At 42.2% G+C, this 26,106-nt stretch overlaps 1 long non-coding RNA gene and 1 pseudogene across 2 annotated transcripts in view; one reads left to right on the forward strand and one right to left on the reverse strand.

The window, feature by feature from the left end:
- LOC308234242 overlaps positions 1 to 26,106 on the reverse strand; it is a 179,593-nt gene that overhangs the window by 22,762 nt on the left and 130,725 nt on the right. The window lies entirely within an intron of this gene.
- LOC308243375 (bridging integrator 2-like) lies at positions 7,126 to 11,062 on the forward strand (annotated as a pseudogene). Its single transcript has 2 exons — positions 7,126 to 8,340; positions 10,582 to 11,062. The product of its transcript is annotated as a bridging integrator 2-like (transcript).

Raw genomic sequence — 26,106 nt, forward strand, 5'->3', positions numbered from 1 at the left:
TTTCCTCAGCTTAGGTCATGGATTCACAGGTGTTTATTTCTGTGCTTCTTAATTGACGTTAGTGTTGCATATGACCTTTCATATATCATCTATTGCACAATTAAAGCTATAAAAAATCCTGATACTGGTATAAAGATGTGGGAGTAAAATCTAAAGATTGCTTTAATTTTTTTTTACCTATTTCTGCATGGCTAGGGAAAGGAGGGACTGGAATGATGATTTAGAAACCCAGGGAGAGCACATATCAAGTTTGTAAATGGCCTCAGAGCAATTGTTTGCCTGGCATTCTTGTGCTAGGAACTGCTTTTTCCCCCAAATTCCTGATTATAGTGGAAGACACTATGACCCCACTTCCTGTATGCAGTTGATTGGACCAAGAGTGGCCACCTGAACCAAGATACTGTTACTGTAGTAATTCATTTCCTAGCCTCAGTTGATTGGTCTATGAGCAACACATGACTCAGGCTAAGCCAATCAGAGTCCTTTTCCTAGAATTTTAGGACTGGAATTGGGAAACTATTTTTTCTTAATTTTATTTTTTTTTTCAATTACAGTTTACATTCAATTGAAAAACTGTTAAGATTCAAACTCAGATCTGCCAGTAGACTCGTGGAGAAAAATTCATTTAATTAAAAGAGAAAGAAGCCAAGGCAGACAGAAAAACAGATGAGTCACTGGGAGACTTGATGGCATTTCAGGCTTGGTTTCACATGTTCCTGAGGCTCAGCTATATCCCAGTCCTTGCAGAAACTAAGTTTTTTATAAGAGTCCAGTGTATACATTTAATAAATTACTTTCTAAAAATATATATTTTTTACTGATTTCAGAGAGGAAAGAAGAAAGGGAGAGAGATAGAAACATTAATGATGAGAGAGAATCATTGATCGGCTACCTCCTGCATGCCTCCTTCTGAGGATCAAGCCTGAAACCCAGGCATGTGCCCTGACCAGGAGTCAAACCTTGACCTCCTCTATTTCATAGGTTGACACTCAACCACTGGGCCACACCAACCAGGCAATAAATCATTTATTTTTATATATAAAAAATTATTGTTGAGAATATTACAAATGCTACTCTCCCCCTCCCCCCCCCAGTGGCTTTCTTCACCTGGTTATCAATCTTTTTACCCCACCTTGGCTCCCTCTACCCAGTTACTTCATTGCCCTAGGCCTTCACCACCCTATTGTCTGTGTCCATTGGTAATGCATATATGCACATAATATCTTTGGTTAATCTCTTCCTGCACTCCAGCTCCCTTTCCTCTGAGATTCGTCAGTCTGTTCCATATTTCCATGCTTCTGATTCTATTTTATTCATCAGTTTATTTTGTGCATTAGGTTTCTTATTTTGTTACTTTGATTTTTAGATTCATTGTTAATAAATATGTATTTCTTGCCATTTTATTATTCCTATTTTTATCTTTCCTTTCTTCTTCTTCCTCCTCTTAAAGAACACCTTTAACATTTCATGTAGTACTGGTTTGGTGGTGATGAACTTCTTTAGCTTTCTCTTGTCTGTGAAGCTCTTTATCTGACCTAAATGATAGCTTTGCTGGGTAGTGTAATCTTGGTTGTAGTTCCTTGCTTTGAATATTTCTTGACACTCCCATCTAGCCTGAAAAGTTTCTGTTGAGAAATCAGCCAACAGTTGTATGGGCCCTCCCTTGTAGGTAATAACTGCTTTTCTCTTGCTGCTTTTAAGACTCTCTCTTTGTCTTTAACCCCTGGAATTTTAATTATGATGTGTCTTCATGTTGGTCTCTTTGGGTTCCTCTTGTTTGGGACTCTCTGTGTTTCCTGAACTTCACCAGTTAGGGAAAGTTTTCAGTCATTATTTCTTCAAATAGGTTTTCAATATCTTGCTCTCTCACTTCTGCTTCTGGCACCCCCATAATGTGAATATTGGTAAACTTAAAGTTGTCCCAGAGGCTCCTTACACTATCTTCATACTTTTATATTCTTTTATTTTCCTCTTCTGATTGGGTGATTTTGCTGTCTCATATTCCAAATGGTTGGTTTGATTTTCAGAATTCTCTACTCTACTGTTGAATCCCTGTAAATTACTCTTTATTTCAGTTAGTATATGCTTAATTTCTGACTGGTCCTTTTTCATGTCTTTAACATTCTCATTAAGATCCTTAAAAGTTTCACTATGTCCCTTGAAGCTCTCATTAAGTCCCTTGAAGCTCTCATGAAGATCCTTGAGTAACCTTATAACCATTGTATTGTTTACAGTAGTTTGCTTGCTACCATTTCTTTCATTTGTAACATGTTTCTTTGTCTCTACATTTTGGCTACTTTCCTGTGTTTGTTTCTATGTATTAGGTAGAGCTGTTATGTTTCCTGGAATTGGTAGAGTGTCCCTGTGTAATAGGTGTCCTGCAGGGCTCAGTGGCTCCACCTCCCCCGTCATCTGAGCTGGGCACTCTAGGTGTGCCCCTGTGTGGTCTGTGTGCACTGTCCTGTTGTAGTTGAGCCTTGACTGCTGTTGGCATCACTGGGAGGAATTGACCCCCAGGCCAATTGGCTGTGAGGATCAGCTGTGACTATAGTGAAAGAGCTGCTGTACAGGAGACACCTCTATGGAGTAGGACTTGCTTCAGTGGGACCTTGGTGATCACCAAGTCTGCCCGTGAGTGTGTTGCTCATGGATGTGGTAGAGTTCTGTCATGGTTTGAAGCTATCCACCAGGTTCACTATCTCTAGGACCTCCTGGGAGGTACAAAGTCAACCACTGCCTATGCCCTGCCTGGGGCCACACATTATGAGCTACAGAGTGATTTTCAGATAGCTGCTACTTGTGTTGAGCTTGGAGGTATGCAGGAGAGGCCAAGCTGTGAACCTTGGCAAGCTGCTGCTAGTGCTGGGTCTTAGGCCTCTTAGTGATAAGTTTGGGTCAGGCTGACGCCAGCTGTTACTTCTTTAAGAGATTTTAGGAAAATCTGAAGCCTGAGCCAGGACAGGCCATTCATATGAAAAAGCTGCTGCAAACAGCTTGGGTGGGACTGCAAATTGGATGGGGAGGGGTCTCATGAATCACCAGGCAGCATGCTGATGGAAACTCAGATATGGCTGCCAGACAGCTCTGGGATGGAGGAGGTCTCTACACAGGAAAAATGACCCCTGCGAGCACCCCTGTCTGGGAGAAAGACACCCCCAAGTTCCTGCCCTGATGCCACACAGTCCAGTTCTTCCCCATATGACCCTGGATCCCCCCTAAAGCCACTGCCTGGCACTGGAGCTCAGAGGAAGTGGGACCTTGTAAGTTCGAGCATGAGCCCTTTAAGAGAAACACCTGGGACTCCAGCGGCCTCTATGTCACTCAGCCACAATCCCCACTGGTTTTTACAGCCCAAAGTTATGGGGACTTCTATTCCCAGCTCTGGAACCCTGTGCTGGGGGTCCAGTGTGCAACTGGGATCCCTTGCTTCTCACAGAAGGCCTTGGAGATATCCCTCCCAATTAAAAAAATGCCACATGTGGGTGTTGGACCAGCCCGTTTCATGCATCTTCTCCTCCTACCAATCTCAATGTGCTTTCTTCTTTACTTCTCTAGTTGTAGGACTTCCATTCAGCCAGATTTCAAGTGGTTCTGAATGATGGTTGTTCCATATATTAGCTGTAATTTTTATGTGGTTGTGGGAGGCAGTGAGTACAGACGTTTACCTACACTGCCATCTTGTTTCTTCTCTATGTCTTCGGTCTTATTGCCACAAATCACTTTTGAAAAGTGCTTTTTTAAACAAGTGTTTCTTTCACTTTAACTGAGAGAGTTCTAACTTCTTTAGGTCAATTAATCAGCACGTGGGACTGAAAAGTTATAAATAGAGATCTATCAGGATAATGAGGACTATTTCTGTGATGGCCACTGAGCGTTTAATACCTTTAAGTTGAGTCCTAAGTCAACTATTTCTATGAAACAGTCAAACAATAGTACAGTTAGCAAACCAAGAAACAGATTTTATTAGTTATCATATAAAAACAGACAAAAGTAAAGTTGTCAGAGCTGCAGAACTTCCCTTATTAAAAATAAAGAACAAAAAAATATTTAGAGGCAGGAGAAATAATGGATACCGTTCAACAGGAATAAACCATTTAAAATCTCTTTGTTACTGCCTCAGTTTTGTGTAAAATAAAGTAGGTGAACCAGGTAACTGCCTAGCTCCTTAGTAGCTTAAAAATTCTGTAGCTGTGATTTTAAAAACATCAGTAGTAATTCATAAATTTGTTAAAGTCCTGAACATATGACAAAGATTATTTCATATTGAACATAACTGTCAAAAGTGCAGGTTTTGGGCCCTGGCCAGTTTGGCTCAGTGGGTTAGAATGTCTGCCCCCAGACAGAAGGATCTTAGATTTTATTCCTGGCCAAGGGCATGTACCTCAGTTGTGGGTTCATCCCAGCCCCTGATGGGAGTCATGTGGGAGGCAACTAATTGATGTGTCTCTCACATCGATGTTTCTCTCTCATGTCAATGTTCCTCTCTCTCTCCCCCCTCCTCTCCATCTCTTCCTCTCTCTCTAAAAAAATCAATGGAAAAAAGCCTCCTCAGGTGAGGATTAAAAAAAAAAGGTGCAGGTCTCCAGATGGGTGGAGGAACCAAGATAATGACATAGGTAAATGTGGTACTCACATTCTTCCACAACCATATCAAAATTACAAATAAAATACAGAAGAACCATCATTCAGAACCACCTGAAATCTGGCTGAATGGAAGCCCTATAACTAGAGAATTAAAGAAGAAACTATATTGAGACTGATAGGAGGGTTGGAGGTGTGGAATGGCTTGTCTGACATCCACATGTGGCATGTTTTTAATTGGGAGGGATATCTTGGCTGAGGAGCAAGGAGTCACAGCCCCACACCAGAACTGTCAGCCCAGGGTTCCAGTGCCAAGGCTGTAAAAACCAGTGGGGATTGTGGCTGAGTGATATGGGGGCAGCCAGAGACCTAGGCAGTTCCTCTTAAAGGGCCCATGTGTTGACTTACTCGAACTCACTCCCACTGATCTTCAGTTCAGGGGCAGCAGCTTAAAAGGATCCAGGGACATTTGGGAAGGAGCTAAATTGTTTGACATCAGGGAAAGAACTAGAGGTCAGGTTTCTCCCAGACAAAAGTGGTGGCAGATGTCATTGTTCCTATGCTAAGACTTACACACACACACACACACACACACACACACACACATACACACACACACACACACACACACACACACACACAGAGCTGACTGACAGGCACCATATCTGAGTCTCCATCAACCTGGCCCACACTGTTCCCCCTGGTGATTCCCTGAGATCCCACCCCACCCAATTTACAGCCCCACCCAAGCTGTTTGCAGTGGCTTTTCCATATGAATGGCTTGTCCTGGCTCAGGCTTTAGATTTTCCTAAAATCTCTCGAAAACAAGTAGCAGCTGTCTTCAGCATGCCCCATACCTCCCAATAAGTGGCCCCAGATCTGGCACTAATAATAGCTTGCCAAGGTTCACAGCTTGGCCTCTCTTGCATACCTCCAAGCCCAACAGAAGTAGAAGCCATCTGAAAATCACTCTGTAGCTCAAAACAGGTGGCCACAGGCAGGGCACAGGCAGTGGCTGACTTTGCAGCTCCCAGGAAGCTCCAGAGACAGTGCACCCAGTGGATAGCTTCAGACCACAACATCTACCGCATTCATGAGCAGCACACTCAAGGGACACACTTGGTGAGCACCAAAGCCCCACTAAAGCAAGTCCTGCTCCATAGGGGTGTCTCCTGTACAGCAACTTTTCCACTGTAGTACAGCTGATCCTCACAGCCAATTGGCTGGGGGTCAATTCCTCCCAGTGATGCCAACAGCAATCAAGGCTCAACTACAACAGGACAGTGCACACAGACCACACAGTGGCACACCTAGAGTGCCCAGCTCAGATGACGGGGGAGGTAGAGCCACTGGGCCCTGAAGGACACCTATTACACAGGGACACTCTACCAATTCTAGGAGACATAGCAGCTCTACCTAATACATTGAAACAAACACAGCCAAAATGTGGAGACAAAGAAATATGTCACAAATGAAAGAACAGAAGGACTCTCCAAAAAAAGAACCAAATGAAATGGATGCAAGCAAACTACTAGATAGAGAGTTCAAAACAATGGTTATAAAAATGCTCAAGAACTTACTATCAGCTTCAAGGAACTTAGTGAAAATGTCATGGAACTTCAAGGAACTTAGTGAGAACCTCAAAGACATGAAAAAGGACCAGTCAGAAATGAATGATTGATGAACTGAAATTAAAAATAATTTACAGGGAATCAACAGTAGAGTGGAGGATGCTGAGAATCAAATTGGCAAATTGGAATATAAGTAAGGGGAAAACACCTAATCATAAAAGCAAAAAGCAAAAAGAATAAAAAAATATGAAGATAGTGTAAGGAGCCTCTGGTACAATTTCAAGCATACCAACATTCGCATCATGGGGAAGCTGGAAGGTTAAGAGAGGGAACAAGAAATTAAAAACCTATTTAAAGAAATAATGACTGAAAACTTCCCCTACCTGGTGAAAAAAATAGACTTACTCAAAGAGGACCACATCAAGACACATCATAATTAAAGGTTAAAGAGAAAGAGAGAATCTTAAAAGCAGCAAGAGAAAAGCAGTTAGTTACCTACAAGGGAGTGCCCATACAACTGTCAGCTTATTTCTGAACAGAAAGTTTTCAATTCAGAAGGGAGGGGCAAGAAATATTCAAAGTGGTGGAAAGCAAGGACTTACAACCAAGATTACTCTACCTAGCAACACTATCATGTAAAATTGAAGGTCAGATAAAGAGCTTCACAGACAAGAAAAAGCTAAAGGAGTTCATCATCACCAAACCAGTATTAAATGAAATGTTGAAGAGTCAATTAGAAGAAGAAGGAGGAGGAGAAGAAGAAGAAGGAGAAGGAGAAGGAGAAGGAGAAGGAGAAGGAGAAGGAGAAGGAGAAGGAGAAGGAGAAGGAGAAGGAGAAGGAGAAGGAGAAGGAGAAGGAGAAGAAGAAATCTGAGGAATAGGAGGCATGCTGGGAACTGCACTTCCTCCTTGGAGCCTCCAGAAAAACCATAGGGCTCTCGGTCAGGGCCGCTGCCCCCAGGGAACCAACAGGATGGCTGAGGGTAAGGCTGGTGGTGCTGCTGGCCTCTTTGCCAAGCAGGTACAGAAGTTCAGCAGGGTCCTGGAGAAGGTACTGCAGAATTTGGGGAAAACTGGAAACCAAAGATGAATGGTTTGAACAATGTGCCAACAACTTTTACCATTAATAGGCAGAGGGCCTTGAACTATACAAGGAGCTGAAGAACTTCCTTGGTGCAAAGTAATGCATGAAAGCTCAAAGAGAATGTCAGAAACCCTGCAGGAGATCTATAGCAGTGAGTGGGATGGTCTTGAGGAGCTGAAGGCCATTATAGGAAATGATCTTCTTTGGGAAGACTATGAAGAGAAACTAGCTGACCAGGACTTGAGGACTGTGGAAAACTATGTAGCCCAGTTTGGTGAAATTAAGGAAATAATCACCAAGTGGGGTCCAAAACTCATGGACTATGACAGTGCCAGACACCACCTGGAGGCAGTGCAGAATGCCAAGAAAAAAGATGAGGTCAAGATTGCCAAGGCAGATGAAGAGTTCAACAAAGCCCAGCTTGTGTTTGAAGATCTGAACCAGGAACTGCTAGAGGAGCTACCTGTTCTTTATAATAGTTTTATAGGCTGTTCTATGAGCATCCTTCAAAACATTTCCACTTTGTAGGATGTCTTCTACAGGGAAACGAGCAAGCTGAGTCACAATCTCTGTGAAGTGATGAGCAAACTGGAGAAGCAACATTCCAACAAAGTCTTTGTGGTGAAGGGACTATCAAGCAGCAGCAGACGCTCTTTAGTCATCTCTTCCCCAGTTCAAATATCTACAGTCTCTAGCCCTCCTACCTCACCTACCAGTCCCTCTACATTTTCCTTGATAAGTGAGAGGGACTCCATCTCAGCAAGTAAAGAAGAGGTAACGTCAGATCTAGTTCAGGGAGGAGACAACTCTGAGATTAAAGAAGAGTCCTTAAAAGAAAAGGAAATACACAAAGAAGAGGCTGAAGCAAAGTCCTCTGAGGAGGAAGAGCCTCTACCAGCCTGCAATAGCCCTACCCAAACCCAGCTCTCTTCTACCCAGCCCACTGAGGGTGGCGAGTCCCAGGAGGAAGTTTTCCCTGGCTCCCCAGCTCCACCCCCAGGCAGAGCCCTAATACCTTCAGAACAGCCTGCATCTGTCCCAGAAGTTGTCCTCCGAACCCGAACCTCAAGTGAAGGGTCTGAACAACCAAAGAAGAGAGCCCCTGTCTAGAGGACCTCAGCACCCTTTATTTTTTTTAATTAATTAATTAATTTATTTTTTAATAAATCTTTATTCAGATAATTACAATTGTTTCTCCTTTTTCCCCCCATAGCTCCCCTCCACCCGGTTCCCACCCCACCTTCTGCCCTTACCTCGCCCCCACTGTCCTCATCCATAGGTGTATGATTTTTGTCCAGTCTCTTCCTGAACCCCCCCCCATACCCCTTTCCCCCTGAGAATTATCAGTCCACTCCCTTTCTATGCCCCTGATTCTATTATATTCACCAGATTATTCTGTTCCTCAGGTTTTTAATTCACTTGATTTTTAGGTTCACTTGTTGATAGATATGTATTTGTTGTTCATAATTTTTATCTTTACTTTTTTCTTCTTCCTCTTCTTTAAGAATACCTTTCAGCATTTCATATAATACTGGTTTGGTGGTGATGAACTCCTTTAGCTTTTTCTTATCTGTGAAGCTCTTTATCTGCCCTTCAATTCTGAATCATAGCTTTGCTGGGTAGAGCAGTCTTGGTTGTAGGTTCTTGCTATTCATTACTTTGAAAATTTCTTGCCACTCCCATCTGGCCTGCATAGTTTCTGTTGAGAAATCAGCTGACAATTGTATGGGTGCTCCCTTGTAGGTAACTAACTGTTTTTCTCTTGCTGCTTTTAATATTCTCTCTTTGTCTTTTGCTCTTGGCATTTTAATTATGATGTGTCTTGGTGTGGTCCTCTTTGGATTCCTTTTGTGTGGGGTTCTGTGCGCTTCCTGGACTTGTAAGTCTATTTCTTTCACCAGGTGGGGGAAGTTTTCAGTCATTATTTCTTCAAATAGGTTTTCAGTATCTTGCTCTCTCTCTCTTCTTCTGGCACCCCCATAATTCTGATGTTGGTATGCTTGAAGTTGTCCCAGAGGCTTCTTACACTATCTTCAACTTTTTGGATTATTTTTTCTTTTTGCTTTTTCGGTTGAGTGTTTTTTGCTTCTTTGTATTTCAATTCTTTGACTTGATTCTTGTGTTCCTCTAGTCTGTTTTTGGGTCTCTGTATAATATTTTTTAATTCAGTCAGTGTATGTTTAATTTCTAGTTGGTCCTTTTTCATATCTTCGAGGGTCTCGTTATATTTATCGGCCTTTTCTAGGATATTTTTGAAAAGGCTTATAACCGTGGTTTTGAATTCTATATCCAGTCGTTTGTTTTCCTCCATTTCTTTCTTTTGTGATCTGTTTCTTTGATGCCGCCTTTTCACTGCTTCCCTGAGTTGGTAGGGTAGATTTGTGTGTTAGGTTTCCTATATGGCCCAGTGGGTCGGCCTCCCCAGTTAACCTGAGGTGGATACTCTTGGTGCACCCCTTTGTGGACTGTGTGTACAGCCTTGTTGTCGTTAAGTCTTGATTGTTGTTGGTATCACTGGGAGGAACTGACCTCCAGGCCAGTTGGCTGTAAGGATCAGCTGTGTCTACACTGGGAGAAGTTCGGTGCTGGAGACAGCCTTATAGGATTAGACTTGCCAAATTGCAATAGCCTCTGTGCTCAGCTTAATGGGGTGGAGTCTCAGGGTGGAGCAGACAGTCTTGGCTTCCCGTCAGCCTTGCCCTTGCGCTTGCACACCTCCAGACCTCTGCCTTCAGCGGCTCCCGAGTCTCCGCCCGAGAGTCCAGATTCCCCCCACAAGAGCATGGGTCCCCAGGGGCTCGCCTGGAACTTGGGTTCAATGCAGTCAGAACTGGGGCTCAGTGCAGTCAGGAGCTTCTGACTCCCTTTTGCCAGGGAAAGCCTGTGGCAACCTCCTCAGTCTTTGTGCACACTGGCGCACGCGCCTCCAGACCCCTGCCCGCCAGGGCTCCCCCGTCTCCGAGTCTCCGGGTGCCTTCCTCTCTACCTTACAGTCCAGACTCCCCCTGTATGAGCCTGAGTCCACGGGGTTTCACCCGGAACTGGGGTTCAGTGCAGTCGGAACTGGGGTTCAGTGCAGTCAGGGGCTTCTTTCCCCCTCCCGCCAGAGAAAGTCAGCCAGGCTCTCAGCCGCTCTTCCTCTCTGCATGCACAAAGACCTTTTGCCGTACCTCCAATTCTCTGTGAGCTTTTCTCTTTCCTTCTAGTTGTAGAATTTCCACTCAGCCAGCTTCCCTGTGGTTCTAGATGGTGTCCGTTCTGTCTTTTAGTTGTAGTTTTGAAATTGTTGTGCGAGGCAGCAGTTTAGGTGCTTACCTATGCCGCCATCTTGGTTTCTCTCTCTAGAGGACCTCAGCACCCTTTAATAGGCCTCCTCCACCCAGAGCCACTCCCAGCTCTAGGATCTCCTCAGGGAATATACCCTCCAGCCTTACGCCTCTAAACAGGGTTCACCCACCACCCCTAGGGCCTCCTTGGGAGCTGGGACTCCAAGTCCTAGTTCCAGGGCCACTTTGGAGGTTTCTCTTGATCCACAGCCACCACAGAAGCTAGTAAGAACTTCTGAGGACAGAGAAAAGGAAAACATCAACAATCTGAACCCAGATCTTTATACTTCCCCCACCTTGATAATCCCTCAGGTTTTTTTTCAGAATCTGACAAGGCAAGTAAGATGGAAGACAAAGAAGAGAACAATAAGCTTATATTTACTGACTCCCCTGAGAGTCAAGGCCTCCAGCTTCATGCCTCTGTGGTTCCCGAAGACAGCAACATCACAACACCTGAGCTTCTAGAAGAGGTATCTACAATTCAAAGTGCACAACTCTGAAGAGCAACTGCCAAGACCTCCCACATATATACATCTCCCAGAGAAACTCTTCAGCTAGAGGGTATAGAAGTCACAGAGACTTAAGGCCTAACATTCATTTCTAGGTTCTCAATGTGGATGCTGGTTGTCTCTAAAGACCTAGCATTAATGGAGGCTGAGGAGCAGACTTAGAGGAGGGAGGGAGGCAGGCAGGCTTGGGAAAAGAGATTGTTAGACTCAGAGAATATTTAATTCAGATTTTAGCATTGTTAGAATAATAAGACTTTATATATTAAATAAAGTGGGGCTAAAATGACTATAACAAGCAAAAGCATCTATAGATGCATATACACAATCACACATACTCAGAGAACACGAAACAATCTTTGATTTACCACTCATTTTTCAAGACTTAAAGCCAAAAGAACATATTTTCAGATTGTTAAATAAAGCATTATTCTATGAAAAAAATTGAGCAATAAAATGGCAAAAAATACATATCTATCAACAATTGAATCTAAAAATCAGAATAACTGAGCAAGGAATCTAATGAACAACATAAACTGATTAATAAAATAGAACCAGAGGCATGAAAACATGGAACAGACTGCCAAATCTCAGAGGGAAGAGATTAACCAAAGAATTTATATGTATATTTGCATTACCCATGGTCACACACATTAGGGTGGTGAAGGCCTGGGACAGGTTGGGATCTGGGTGAAGGAGGTCAACAGGGAGAAAAAGAGAGTGGGGGAACATCTGTAATACTCTCAACAATAAAGATTTTTTAAAGTGGAGGTCTTGGCTGACTTAGTTCCAATGATAAAATCAGACCAATAGCCTCAAAATATTCTTTATTGATTAGTTAACAAATTTGTGTTGACAAATTATTACCAGCTCTCAGAGATGACTTGTGAAGTATAAGATATAACTTGTGCTTTTTAGATGCTAAAAATATATATAATTGTTGCATAAAGATTTAAGAAAGCAAAATCAAAACCCTATCATTTTATTTCTCTGCTAGAGGCCCAATGCACGAAATTCATGCAAGAGTAGGCCTTTCTTTCCCCAGCTGCTGGCACCAGCTTCCTTCTGGCTGCCAGCAGACACCTGGGACCCAGGCTTCGCTCAGCCCCGGCTTCATCTGGAAAGTCATCCGGAAGGACATCTGGTCTAATTAGCATATTACTCTTTTATTATTATAGATGGCTTTTAATTAAAAATTGTTACTCACCTCAAGATCCAATTCATATTTATTTTCATGTTAAAGCTTATTTTTTATTTAACACCAATGGTTCACTTTATTATTAACTAGAGGCCCGGTGCACAAAATTTGTGCATGGGGAGGGAGTGCCCTCAGCCCAGCCTGCACCCTCCCCAATCCGAGATGCCTTGGAGGATGTTCGACTGCCAGTTTCGGGCCTCTCACAATCCTGGACCACTGGCTCCTAACCACGCACCTGCCCGCCTGCCTGCCTGGTCACCCCTAACTGCCCCCTACCCCTGCCGGCCTGATTGCCCCTCACTTCCTCTGCATGCTGGCCTGATCACCCCTAACTGCCCCCCCTGCCAGACTGGTTGCCCCTAACTGCCCCCCCCGCCAGCCTGGTCACCCCTTACTGCCCCACCCCTCTGGCCTGGTCACCTCCAACTGCCCCCCTCTGCCAGCCTGGTTGCCCCTAACTGCCCCCCCTGCTGGCCTGGTTGCCCCCAACTGCACCCTCCCGCCAGCCTGGTCGCCCCACACAGCCTGCTTGTTCAGTCATTTGGTCGTCCCTCACTAACCCCCTCTGCCGGCCTGGTTGTAGGCAGCCATCTTGTGAGGGCATGAGGGTCAATTTGCATATTACCACTTTATTATATAGGATATTTTCTTTTCTGTGACTTAGTACAATATGTGTAAGTAATTAAATTAATGATTACAAAACTTTTTTGACAAGTATGGAAAATAGTAGTTAATGTTTTTCATCTACTACCTGATGTGTCACCAAAAGAACCATTGATCTTGCAGAATAAGGAAAAACCTATGCAAGAACATGACAGAAATATAAATGGCTAATGAATTCATTTTGATCATTATATACTACTAGAGGCCTGGTGCACGAAATTCGTGCACGGGGAGTGTGTCCCTCAGCCCAGCCTGCACCCTCCACAATCTGGGACCCCTCGAGGGATGTCCAACTGCCCGTTTAGGCCCGATCCTGGTAGGTTCGGGCCTAAACGGGCAATCAAGCATTCCTCTCACAATCCAGGACTGCTGGCTCCCAACCGCTCGCCTGCCTGCCTTCCTGATTGCCCCTAACCATTTCTGCCTGACAGCCTGATCACCCCCTAACCACTCCCCTGCCAGCCTAATTGATGCCTAACTGCTCCCCTGCCAGCCTGTTTGCCCCTAACTGCCCTCCCGTGTTGGCCATCTTGTGGTGGCCATCTTGTGTCCACATGGGGGCAGGATCTTTGACCACATGGGGGCAGCCATCTTGTGTGTTGGAGTGATGGTCAATCTGCATATTACTCTTTTATTAGATAGGATAGAGGTCTGGTGCACAGGTTGAGGCCCGCTGGTTTACCCTGAAGGGTGTCCCAGATCAGGGTGGGGGTTCCCTTGGAGTGTGGGGCGGCCTGGGCTAGGGGCCTGTGGTGGATTGTAGGCTGGTCACACCCCCTGGTGACCCAAGTGGAGGCCCTGGTATCTGGGATTTATTTATCTTCTATAATTGAAACTTTGTAGCCTTGAGTGGAGGCCTGGGCTGGCCAGGGTGTGCAGAAAGCTTGGCTTCCTCCATTGCCAGGGAAACCCAAGCCTCCTGCTCTCTCCGTGGCCGCAGCCATCTTGGTTGGGTTAATTTGTATACTCGCTCCTGATTGGCTGGTGGGTGTGGCTTGTGGGTGTAGCGGAGTGATGGTTAATTTGCATATTACTCTTTTATTAGATAGGATTATTTTATAAATACTACCGTATGTTGTTTGTACTATCCATTATCAAAATTAGTGCCTGAATGTTGTCACTTCCAGAGCTTCACTCTGGAAAGTTTTAAAAATTGTATTTAATTTGTCTAAAATATATTGTTATTTATTTCTAAATATATAACTTCTAAAATTAAAGTTAGAGTTCTGAAGTATCTTCCTTATAACAGCTTTGTGGTGCTGTTACAAAGTCTTTTGTTTGTTTGGTAGCCTTAAGTTCTCCAAAGCGTCAAAACCAAGGATTATGTCTATTGACCTCAAATTCAGACTACAAATTGTGGAAAAGGAATGCAGAATGCTTCACAATTTCAATCTGCATGCTTGGGAAGCATTGCCCATGTTCTAGGAAGTTGCCACCTTCTGTCTCCATCCCACCCCACCCCAGCTCATCTTTACCAGGGATTGTGCTGTAGGAAGAGAGTTTAATCAGGACGACACAGAAAAGCCTAAGAAACTCTTTCTATATTAGTTTAGTTCACTGAATTGGTACAAAAGTAGAAATCAGAAAGGCTTCCCAAAACCAAAATAATTGTTCTAAATATTGTATTATTGGCAGGTATTTTGCTGTTTATTGAGTTCTTAAAAAGTGCAGTTGGGGGTGACAAAGCCAGCAGGAGGGACAGTTAGGGGTGATCAGGCAGGCAGGCAGGTGAGCAGTTAGGAGCGATTGGTCCCAGATTGTGAGAGAAAAGTCCCCCAAGGGGTCCCGGATTGGAGAGGGTGCAGGCTGGGCTGAGGGGACCCCCCCCCCATGCACGAATTTCATGCACCGGGCCTCTATATGGTATATAAAAATAGAACTGATTTCTGGATATTTATTTTGCTTCCTGCTACTTTACTAAATTCATTCATGAGTTCCAGTATTTTTTTGTGGAATCTTTAGGGTTCTCTGTATAGAGTATCATGCTATCTGCTAATAAGGACAGTTTTATTTCTTTCTTTTCAATTTGAATGCCTTTTATTTCTTCTTTTTGTCTGATTGCTTTGGATAGGACTTCCATAACTATGTTGAATGAGAGGGGTGAAAGCAGATATCCCTGTCTTGTTCCCAATCTTAAGAAAAGTGCTTTTAGTTTTTGCCCATTGAGCATGATATTGGCTATGGGTTTATCATATATGGCCTTTATTATGTTGAGATATATTCCCTCTAATACCACTTTGGTGAGAATTTTGATCATAAATGGGTGCTGGATTTTATCAAATGCTTATTCGGCATCTATTGATATAATTATGTGGTTTTTATCTTTCATTTTGTTTATATGGTATATTATGCTTGTTGATTTGCAGATATTGTACCAAGCTTCATGTCCGGAATAAATACCACTTTATCATGGTGTACGAACTTTTTAATGTATTGCTGAATCTAGTCTGCTAATATTTTGTTGAGAATTTTAACATCTGTTGGTCAGGGATATTGGACTATAATTTTTTTATTATCTTTGTAGTGTCATTAACCAGTTTTGGAAATAGGATAATGCTGGCTTCCTAAAATGAGCTTGGGAGTCTTCCCTCCTTTTGAATTTTTTGGAATAGTTTGAGAAGGATAGGTGGTAGTTCTTTGAATGTTGTATAAAATTTACCTGTGAAGCTGTCCAGACCAGGAATTTTGGTTGTTGGGAGATTTTTATTACTTCTTTAATTTCACTAGTTGTAATCTGTCTATTCAAATTCTCTGATTATCCTGATTCAGTTTTGGAAGACTGTTTCTAGCAATTTATCCATTTCTTCCAGATTGTTCAATTTGTTGGCATATAATTATTCATAATATTTTCTTACAATGCTTTGTATTTCTGTGGTGTCAGTTGTTACTTCTCCTCTTTAATTTCTTGTTTTATTTATTTTCTTGATGAGTCTGGTTAAAGGTTTTTGAATCTTATCTTTTCAAAGAACTAGATCTTGGTTTCATTGATTGTATTGTGTGTGGTTTTTTTAGACTCTATTTTCTTTATTTCTGCTCTGATATTTATTATTTCTTCCTTTCTAATCACTTTGGGCTTTGTTTTTGTTCTTTTCACAGCTTTTTAAAGTGTAAAATTAGTTTGTTTATTTGAGATTTTTCTTGTTTATTGAGGTAGGCCTGTCATACTATGAATTTCTCTCTTAGGACTGTTTTTGCTGTGTCCATAGATTTTGGGTTGTTATGTTCTCATTCTTATTAGTTTCAAGGTATCTTTTGATTTCTTCCCTGATCTCATTGTTAAACTATTCATTCTTCAGTAACATGTTATTTAGCCTCTGTTTCTTTGTGTATGTTTTCATTTTTTTGTGTGTATGATTGATTTCTAGTTTCATACCACTGTGGTCATAAGAAATGCTTGATATGATTTCAATCTTTGTAAATTTATTGAGACTTGTTTTTTACCCTAACACAGTGGTCGGCAAACTCATTAGTCAACAGAGCGGCAAACTGCGGCTTGCGAGCTGCATGTGGCTCGCGAGCCGCAGTTTGCTGACCACTGCCTAACACGTGGTCTATCCTAGAAAACATTCCATGGGCATTTGAAAAGAATGAATATTCTGCTGCCTTGGGGTAAAATGCTCTGAAGATATCAATTAATTCCATTTAATCTAGTGTGTCATTAAAGGTCACACATGGGTGTTAGACCAGCCCATTTTATGCCTCTGCCCCTGCTACCAGCCTCAATGTACTTTCTTCTTTAATTTTCTAGTGGCAGGGCTTCCATTCAGGTAAATTTCAGGTGGTTCTGAATGATGGTCGTTCTATATTTTATTTGTAATTTTGATGTGGTTGTGGGAGGAGGCAAGTAAAGTGTTAACTTAGGCAGCCATCTTGGTTCCTCCCCCATAAGGCTGCTGAGTCATTCTTTGTCCCTTATTATAGCCTTTGTTTTAAAGTCTATTTTGTCTGGTATAAGTATGGTTACCCAAGTTTTTGTTTGTTTGTTTGTTTTTGTTTTTCTATTTCTATTTTCATGAAATATTTCCTTCCATCCCTTTATTTTCAGTCAATGCATGTCTTTCAATCTGGAATGAGTCTCTTATAGGCAGCATATGTAAAGGTCTTGTTTTCTTATCAATTCAGCCATCAGATTCATTTAACGTAACCTTTAATAGATATTCAGTTATTGCCATTTTATTATTCATATCTTTTAACCTTTTTTCACCCTCCTTCTTCTTAAAGACCTTTTAACATTTCTTGTAATACTGGCTTGGTGGTAATGAACTCCTTTAGATTATTCTTGTCTGGGAAGCTCTTTCTATGCCCTTCAATTCTAAATAATACTTTTGCTGCTTTGGGTAATATAGGTTGCAAATCCTTGTTTTTAATCACTTTGACTATTTTGTGCCAGTGCCTTTGGGCCTGAAATGGTTCTGTTGAGAAATCACCTGATAATATTATGGGAGCTCCCTTTAGGTAACTACTTTTCTCTTGCTACTTTTAAAAGTCTCTGTTTGTCTCTAACCTTTGCAATTTTAATTATCTGTCTTGGTGTGAGCCTCTTCGAGTTCATCTTGTTTGGGACTCTGCACTTCCTGGACTGGTGTGTCTTTATCTTCTTCAGTCATTATTTTTTCAAATGAGTTCTCACACCCTTGCTCACTTTCTTTTCTTTTGGTGTCATTACAGTATGCATGTTGTTATGCTGTATGTTGTCCCAAAGATTCAGTTTCTTTGTTCACCTGAGCTGGATGCTCTAGGAATGTCCCTTGTGTGCATTATTTGGGCTTTCCTGTTGTAACTGGGACTTGATTATTGATGTCCTATTCGTGGGAGGGATATCCCCTCCAATTTACTGCCAGTGAGGTTCAATCTCAACATTGTGCAAGGTGTTATACAGCTACTGACAGAACAGACTAAGACACAACAGGACCAAACTAAAAATACCATGAATATCAAGCTACTCAATGCAACTACAATAGGAAAACTATGAAGGAAAAAGAACAGAAAGCAAAGCAAATAAAAAGAATACTAAATGACATGTGACCAAAGACTTAAAGGTGACATAAAGAAAAATGGAGATAGAAGAACACAAAAAAATGCCTTTATGGAAGCAAGGAAGAAGCTAAAAGAACTAGTATAGGAGGAAAAATAAAAGTAAACAAAATAAATGAAATAATAATGATGAATTTAAAATGTACTGATAATGGATATAAGATATAGATAGAAAAAGTAAAATGGGGAAAAATGAAAAAAAGAGAAAAATAAAATAAGAAAAATTAATAATAATAATAAGACTAGACTTAAAGGGAAGAGAGAAATTAGAGATATGCAAGAAAACAGAGATGAACAAAATATAGATCCAGCGACATATAAGCATCGAAGACTGTCAAACCTCAGATGGAAGGCAGGGGAGGGTGTGAAGAGATCAACCAATGAACTTGTATGCATATATGCATAATCCATGGATACAGACAATAGGATGGTGAAGGCCTTGGGTGGAGTGCAGGGGCAGGCTGGGAGAGGTCAATGGGGGAAAAGGGGACATATGTAATACTTTCAACAATAAAGATTTTTTAGAAAAAGAGAAAAAGCAAACAACAACAACAAAAATCCACTTACACACACACAGACCAAAACACAAAACCACACATATGCACACACTAAAAAAACTTTGGGTCCACTATTTGTAAAGCTCACCAAATTTTTATGTGATTTGTTCAATCTGGCCCCTTGGTGTGTCTATCCTGGGCCCCTGGGAGCTTCTCTTGTGCAGGTCAATGTGAGTCACTGTACTTTCTGGTCCTGGGCAACCTGATTGAGGTCCCAAAGGTTGAATCCCCTAGTAGTCCAGTGGGTGAGGACTCTGACCCAGAGTCTGGGTCTGCCTGCAGTCTCATGCCTTGATTATCCCTGTTCTGAGCTCTACTCCCTTCCCTCACAGAGCTGGGCTCTGCAGGGGTATCCTGGTCTTGGCCAGAATGGTTTGATCACACTCGTGTTGAGGGTGGTGCCAATAGCTTGTAGGAGGGGGGTTGTGGGCCCTTTATCTCCTTCTAATGCCTCAGCTCTGTCTAGTTTGCTGGCACCTCCTCTCTGTTACCCTCAGGAGCACGGATTTCCTGCCCTGGGCAGTTCCACCTTGTCTCAAGTCGCTGCAGGTCAGGTAAGAAGCAGCTGTTTTGCTGAGGAGGAAAAGGGGACTTCCCCCGTGTCATATGTGGGCAGGGTTGATCTCCTTCCTGGACCTACTGTCCAGCCCCCTATTCTGCTCACCAGCACAAGTTCCTCCAAGAAATAGAGGGCCCCCCAGATTCAATGTTAAATGTGTCCTTCAGACCCCTCCCATGTAGGCTGGCCCTGAGCTCCACTACATGACCCTTCCCACTGGTCAAAGGAGCTTCCCAGGCTGCATGATGGGACTTCAGCCCCAAGCTTCCACTACTGCACCTACGCCGCAGTCTCCGCAGCCAGTCCCCTCTTGGCCTCCTCTCTCAGTCCCAGGCCCTCCTGTCTCACTAACAGATCTGTAGCCTCTTCAGTCTCCTCAGGTCCTCAGTTCAGTAGGTCCAGGTCAGGGGAGGTTATATCCACCTCCCAGCCTTCAGTGCAGTTCCTGCCCCCGAACCCCTGCAGTGGAGCCGAGCAGCTGGGCTCTGGCGGCAGTGGCAGCACAGTAGCAGTGGCAGTGGTTGAGTACACAGCAGGGGCAAGAGCCCTGCTGGGTCAGTAGTGGTTGCACGGCGGTTGTACAGTGTCCAGGCTGGGTCCCGTCAGGTGCACGGGTTCAGGCTGGGCGCATGCCAGGCACGCAGAGGACCCGCAGTGTCTGTTGCAGGCGTGTGGGTCTGCGTTGTGACCTCTCTGGGCACACAGGGACCAGGGCAGGTGCATGTGGGCCATGGTGAGTCCTTGTGGTGGCAAGGCTTGGCACCTAGCCACTGCCGCTCCCTGCAGCTTCCTCCCAAAGAGGATATTGTAAACCTTTTATGATTTCTGTGTCTTTTTCGTTGTGTTAAAGTTTTTACTAAGTTCCTTGAGCTTCCTTATAACCACTGTTTTGAACTGTACTGGTATATCTGGTCAATTGCTTGTCTCAATTTCATGTCGTTCTTTTTCTAGAGATTTTACCTGTCCTTTCATTTGGGGCATGTTTCTCTGTCTCCCCATTTTGGCTTCTTCTCTGTGTTTGTTTCTGTGTATTAGGTCAATCTGCTATGTCTCCCAGTCTTGGTAGAGTGACCTTATGCAGTAGGTATTCTGTGGGACCCAGTGGTGCAGTCTCCCCTGTCACCTGAGCTCCAGATGTGTCCCTTGTTGACACATCAATGAAAGGGATTTACTCTGGGGCTGATAGGTTGTGAGGACTGGCCATGACTACAGTGGAGGAGTTGTTATGGAGGATTTGCTTTAGAGAGGCTTTGTGCCCACCGAATTTGCCCTTTGGATACATTCTTTGTAGAAGTGGTTTGGTTGTGTCTGGTGTGGTCTGAAGCTGGCCATCAGGTGTATTGGTTCTGAAGCTCTTGGAGGGGCTCTGGTACAAACCAAGTTCTGCCCTTTCCTGTGCCTTGTTAGGGGCCTGTTAGGTATGAGCTACAAAGTGATCTGCAGATGCTGGCTTGTAGACACCTGGGAGAGGCCAAGTTGCAAACTGAGGTGGATTCAACTAATGCTGGCCCTGAGGTCACTTAGTTAGAGGTACCGGGCATGCTGAGGCCAGATACTGCTTGTTTGGTGTTTGTGAACCTTTGAGAAATTTTAGGAAAGTCCATAGCATGATCCAAGACAGGCCATTTCTGTGGAAAAGCCATTTAAAATGGCCTAAAAATTGGGTGGGGCATGGTCTCAGGGAATCACCAGGGCTGGGCGAACAATGTTAGCCAGGTTGATGGAGACTCCGATGTGGCACTCACCTGCCGGCTCTGTGTGGGGAGTGTTCAGCAAAGGACAAATGGCATCTGCTGAGACTTTTTGGCCTCTGCTAGAGGGAAGCGAGCTGCCCCTCTAGCCCTTGCTGGACAATTCAGTTCCTCCCTGTATGTCCCTGGAACCTTCTAAGTTGCTGTCTCAGAGCTAGAGCTCAGAGCCAGTGAGTCAGAGTAAGTTCATGCATGGGCCCTTCAAGAGGAATGCCTGGGACTCCAACAGCCCTCCATCTCTCTCAGCTATAATTTCTGCTCCTGGTGCTGGAACTCTGGGTTGGGGATCCTGGTATGGGAATGGGACTCCTTGCCACTCAGGGAAGAACTCCACACCTAAGATATCCCTCCCAATTTTTTAAAAAAATATATTTTTATTGATTTCAGAGAAGAAAGGGAGAAGGAGAGATAGAAATGTCAATGATGAGAGAGAATCCTCTATCAGCTAGCTGCATCCTACTGAGGATCAAGCCTGCAACTCAGGCATGTATCCTGACCAGGAATCAAACCCTGACCTCCTTGTTCATAGTTTGACACTAAACCACTGAGCAACACCGGCCTGGCATCCCTCCCAATTTTTAAGCACCACACATAGGTATGGGAAAGCCATTCTCTGCCTCTTCTACCCATCTTCATGTGGTTTCCTCCGTATATCCTTAGTTATAGGACTTCTGTTCATCTAGACTATAGGCAGTTCTCAATTATGGTTGTTCTATAGCTTAGTTGTAAGGTTTTTTTGGGGGGTATTTTTTTTGTTGTTTTGTTTTTTGAGTTGTTTTTTGTTTGTTTGTTTTTTGTTTTTTGCTTAGTTTAATTTTGATGTGGTCATGGGAGGAGGCAAGGACAGTGTTTACCTAGGCCAGTGGTCGGCAAACCACAGCTCGCCGTGGTTTGCCGCTCTGTTGACTAATGAGTTTGCCGACCACTGTCATATACTACCCTTTACCTCTTTGCACACAATATGCCACAATTGCCTAATTCTCACAGCTTCCAACTACATGGTAACATTTAGTCTAGTCCAGTGGTTGGCAAACTCATTAGTCAACAGAGCGGCAAACCATGGCTCGCGAGCCGCGGTTTGCCGACCACTGACCTGGGCCGTCATCTTGACCTGAAGCTCCACTCCAGAATTTCTTCTTCAGAGAAGACTCAACTCTGCTCTTAAGACCTTTCAAATAATTGAATCATGCACACCCAGATTATCTAGGATAGTGTCCCTTCCTCATAGTCAGCTGATTATGGACTTTAATCACATTGTCCAAAAATGCCTTCACAACTGGATAAGTGTTTGATAGAATAACTGGGGACTATGATCTAATCAAGTTGATACATAAAACTGACCATTGCAATCACATGTATATAAATGTATACATGCATTAGTATTATGATCCAGATGCACTGTTGCACATGTGTGTGTGTGTGTAGACCTAGAGTTCAGAAATCACTTTCATCCTCCTTGGTTCCTTTTAGTGTTTCTTTTCTTCATGTGCTTCTTTGAGGAGATTTAACTATAAATTTTTGGTCTCCTAAGGACTCAGGAAATATACGAATATTTATCTAAGTAACTTCATCACCTCAAAATTTACGTATAATTATGTGTGAAGTCATTTAAGCTAATTGCCCAAGTTTTCAACTTAAAAGTTTAGTTAGATTTTCATTAACCACTTTGAATGGCTTTCCTTTTCTTCAAGGGAACATTTCCAATGCACCCTCAGGGAACATTACTCTAGTTTTCTTTGTTAGACATTTTTTATATTCTCTCTCTGCCCTATTAATTATGAAAATATTTCCCCCTTTTTAATGTCCTATCTCAATAAACTGTGGGTCTGGCTTTTGTTTTTCCTTTTTGTATGTTTAGTGTCGACTTCAAGATTTTATTTCTCCTTTTTTCTAATATGATTCCCCCCAATTCCAACACCTTTATTAAGGAAATCTCTATTTTTTTTTCCTTAAGCAGTCTCCAGTTTGTCTTCTGCTGTTTCCCAAGCCAGTGTTTTTGGTATCACTGCACTACAGGAAATGAAAAATTTACTTTATTGTATAAAAATATATGTAATGAAGATCAAGGATAAAGTAACTAGTACTTCAAAGAGCTTTACTATCAGCATTGTGAACTTTTTCAGTAGAAACCTGCACTCTCTTGCTTTCAAGTAAGCAAGCCCAAAATGCATGGAATTTATTAACCCTTTGCGTGTATCACAGTTGCTAATGTGCCAATGGACCAAGTAAGTTACATGGCTAAATGCAGAGTCAATGTGGAGGGTGCCATGAAAAGTCAGAAATACTGATTCATTGGAGGCCAGTAATATAAAATTCTACCACCACACCATACTATTTACATGCATTTTAACAATATGCTTTCGCTCCTCAATACTGTGTTTATGGTTCTTGCTGACACTTTTAATCCCTCCCTCAGTTTCTTAATTATTCATGTTTCAGTTTTAGAGCCTGTTCTCAATGCCTGATGCAATTTATTAAATCTTTAGATTTTAACGTAGGAAAAGAAAACTGAATGACTTCATAATGCTCTGTGAGATTATTATACAAGTCAGGAGGAACAACTGTACTGTTTCATTCACAACAAGGAAGAAAGGAAAAGGGAAAAAACTTAAATAGGGCAGATGAGAAGATACAAAATGATACCTCGTAGCTGAGAACACTCAGTTTGGCATCTGAACAGACCCCAAAGGATCTACAGAATACATTTTAGCCATTATGTCTGCTATATTTTAATTATATGATTTCTGGAGCTATAGAAAAGCAAGCAAGACCACCTAAGTAGTGAGAATAGTCAGATATATAGTTCAGTTGAAATTTCCTTATTTTTGCCACCAATGTCTCTATTGTCTCCCTCTTTCAACTAAAATTAGCATGTCCTCTGAGTAACAAATGCAGGGATGAATAAGACACAGTCCTTGTCTCTGAAGAGCTCATAGTCAACTGCAAGAAACAGATGATCATATTACTAAAGTACAGTTAAAACAGAGACATCTTATAAATAATAATGGGCTACTTCACTTTATTTATACCAAACTCAGTTTAGCTAACCTGAGAGAATAGGACTTAAGAAAGAAGGAAGAGAAGAGAAAAAATGGGGCACAGAGGCAACTTGAGAAAGAGTAGGTAACAGACAGAAAGTGGAATCTACACTGACAGGAGATAAAAGGTATGATTCTTTCACCAAATAATGCTTTGCCTGCTTAATTTTATCTAAACTGAATGTTGGTAAAATATACACTAGATAAAATTTTAAGTTCTAAACTATATTATTAAATTCCCCAATACTCTTCCCCTTCTCATACAGAAGGCATTTTCTAAAGTATGGAGGATCCTATCCTGGAAAAGTGGATATCATTCTCAATTTAAAAACCAGAACTGAAAGGAAGAACCTTAAGCCTTAGCTGGTTTGGCTCAGTGGATAGAGCATCGGTCTTCGGACTGAAGGATCCAGGGTTCAATTCCAGTCAAGGGCACATGCCTGGGTTGCAGACTTGATCCCCAGTAGGCGGTGTGCAGAAAGCAGCCGATAAATGATTCTCATCAATGATCTTTCTACCTCTCCTTCTCCCCATCCCTTCTTCTCTGAAATCAATTTTTAAAAAAGATATTAAAAAAGAAACTTGCTTAATCAGAAACCACGTCACTTCTAGACCATGTTACAGCTCCACTTGAACTCTGAAACCAATATGAAATGGTTTCACAACTCAAAAATAGCAGATGAGCTCAGAATATTTTGCCTGATTTTATTTTTTAGGCATATTAAGAACAGCAAATTCTTTTTATGGAATGGTACAGAAAACAGGCAGAGAATAATTAATGGCAATTTTTAAAAATGTTTTTTATTGATTTCAGAGAGAGAAAGGGAGAGGAAGAAAGAGAGAGAAACATCAATATGAGAAAGATCATTGATTAGCTGCCTCCTGTACTCTCCCTACCAGGATCAAGCTGGGTATGTGCCCTGACCGGAATCGAACTGTGACCTCCTGGTTCATGGATCAATGTTCAATCACTGAGCCACACTGGCTAGGCTGGCCATCTTTTTTGATTGACACACACAAATATGAGTAATCTAGGTAACTAGATTAATTAATAAGATAATCTGGAATCAATGATTTAAAATAAGGAGAGTAGATAAATACTGATCCTGAGGTACACATGTTTTTCTATAGAATTTAGCACTTTGTAGTGACGGAATTGTGAGCAATTGTAGACATTCTGTGGTTGTGTGTTTTTTTTATGGGGATATGCTAATGTTGTGCTCAAAAAAATACCATAAAGATGGGCAGTAAGAAGCCCTGTGTTTTGATTTGCTCCCTTAGAGAGTACTTGTGAACCCCCTCACTCTGACATTTCATCTTAAATGTCCAGGAGACAGCTGAGTCATTCTCCCAAATGCAAATATGTTCAACACATGTATTTCCCAAACCAGTTACAGATTTCAAATGTGATACAGATGTCACTAGGTTTACAGGAAATACATGAAAAACTCGAGAGGTAGCTATAACTATGACTCTGCAAACTGCAAATGAAGGAGAAAATGAATTCTTCGCCCTATTTAACTGTAATTTTTAAAATAGAAAACGGATGCCACCTTGTGGTTATTTTAATAAGATCATTCTTCACATCCTCATCAACACTTGTCATTTGTTGATTTGTTGATGATAGCCATTCTGACAGGTGTGAGATGGTACCTCATTGCTGTTTTGATTTGCATCTCTCGGATGATTAGAGACTTTGAGCATGTTTTCATATGTCTCTGGGCCTTCTGTATGTCCTCTTTCGAAAAGTGTCTATTTAGATTCTTTGCCCATTTTTTGATTGGATTGTTTATCTTCCTTTTGTTAAGTTGTAGGAGTTCCCTGTATTTTGGAGATTAAACCCTTATTGGAAATATCATTGGCAAATATGTTCTCCCATGCAGTGGGATTTCTTGTTGTTTTGTTGATGGTTTCTTTTGCTGTGCAGAATCGTTTTATTTTGATGTAGTCCCATTTGTTTATTTTCTCCTTAGTTTCCATTGCCCTAGGAGCTGTGTCTGTAAAGATATTGCTACGATAAATGTCTGCTATTTTGCTGCCTATGGAGTCTTGTAGGATTTTTATGGTTTCCTGTCTTACATTCAAGTCCTTTGGCCATTTTGAGTTTGTTTTTGTGTATGGTATAAGTTGGTGGTCTAGTTTCAATTTTTTTGCATGTATCTGTCCAATTTTCCCAACACCATTTATTGAAGAGACTGTCTTGACTCCATTGTATGCTCTTGCCTCCTTTGTCAAATA

Source organism: Plecotus auritus (assembly GCF_963455305.1).
Source record: "Plecotus auritus genome assembly, chromosome: 1".
NCBI lineage: Eukaryota > Metazoa > Chordata > Mammalia > Chiroptera > Vespertilionidae > Plecotus > Plecotus auritus.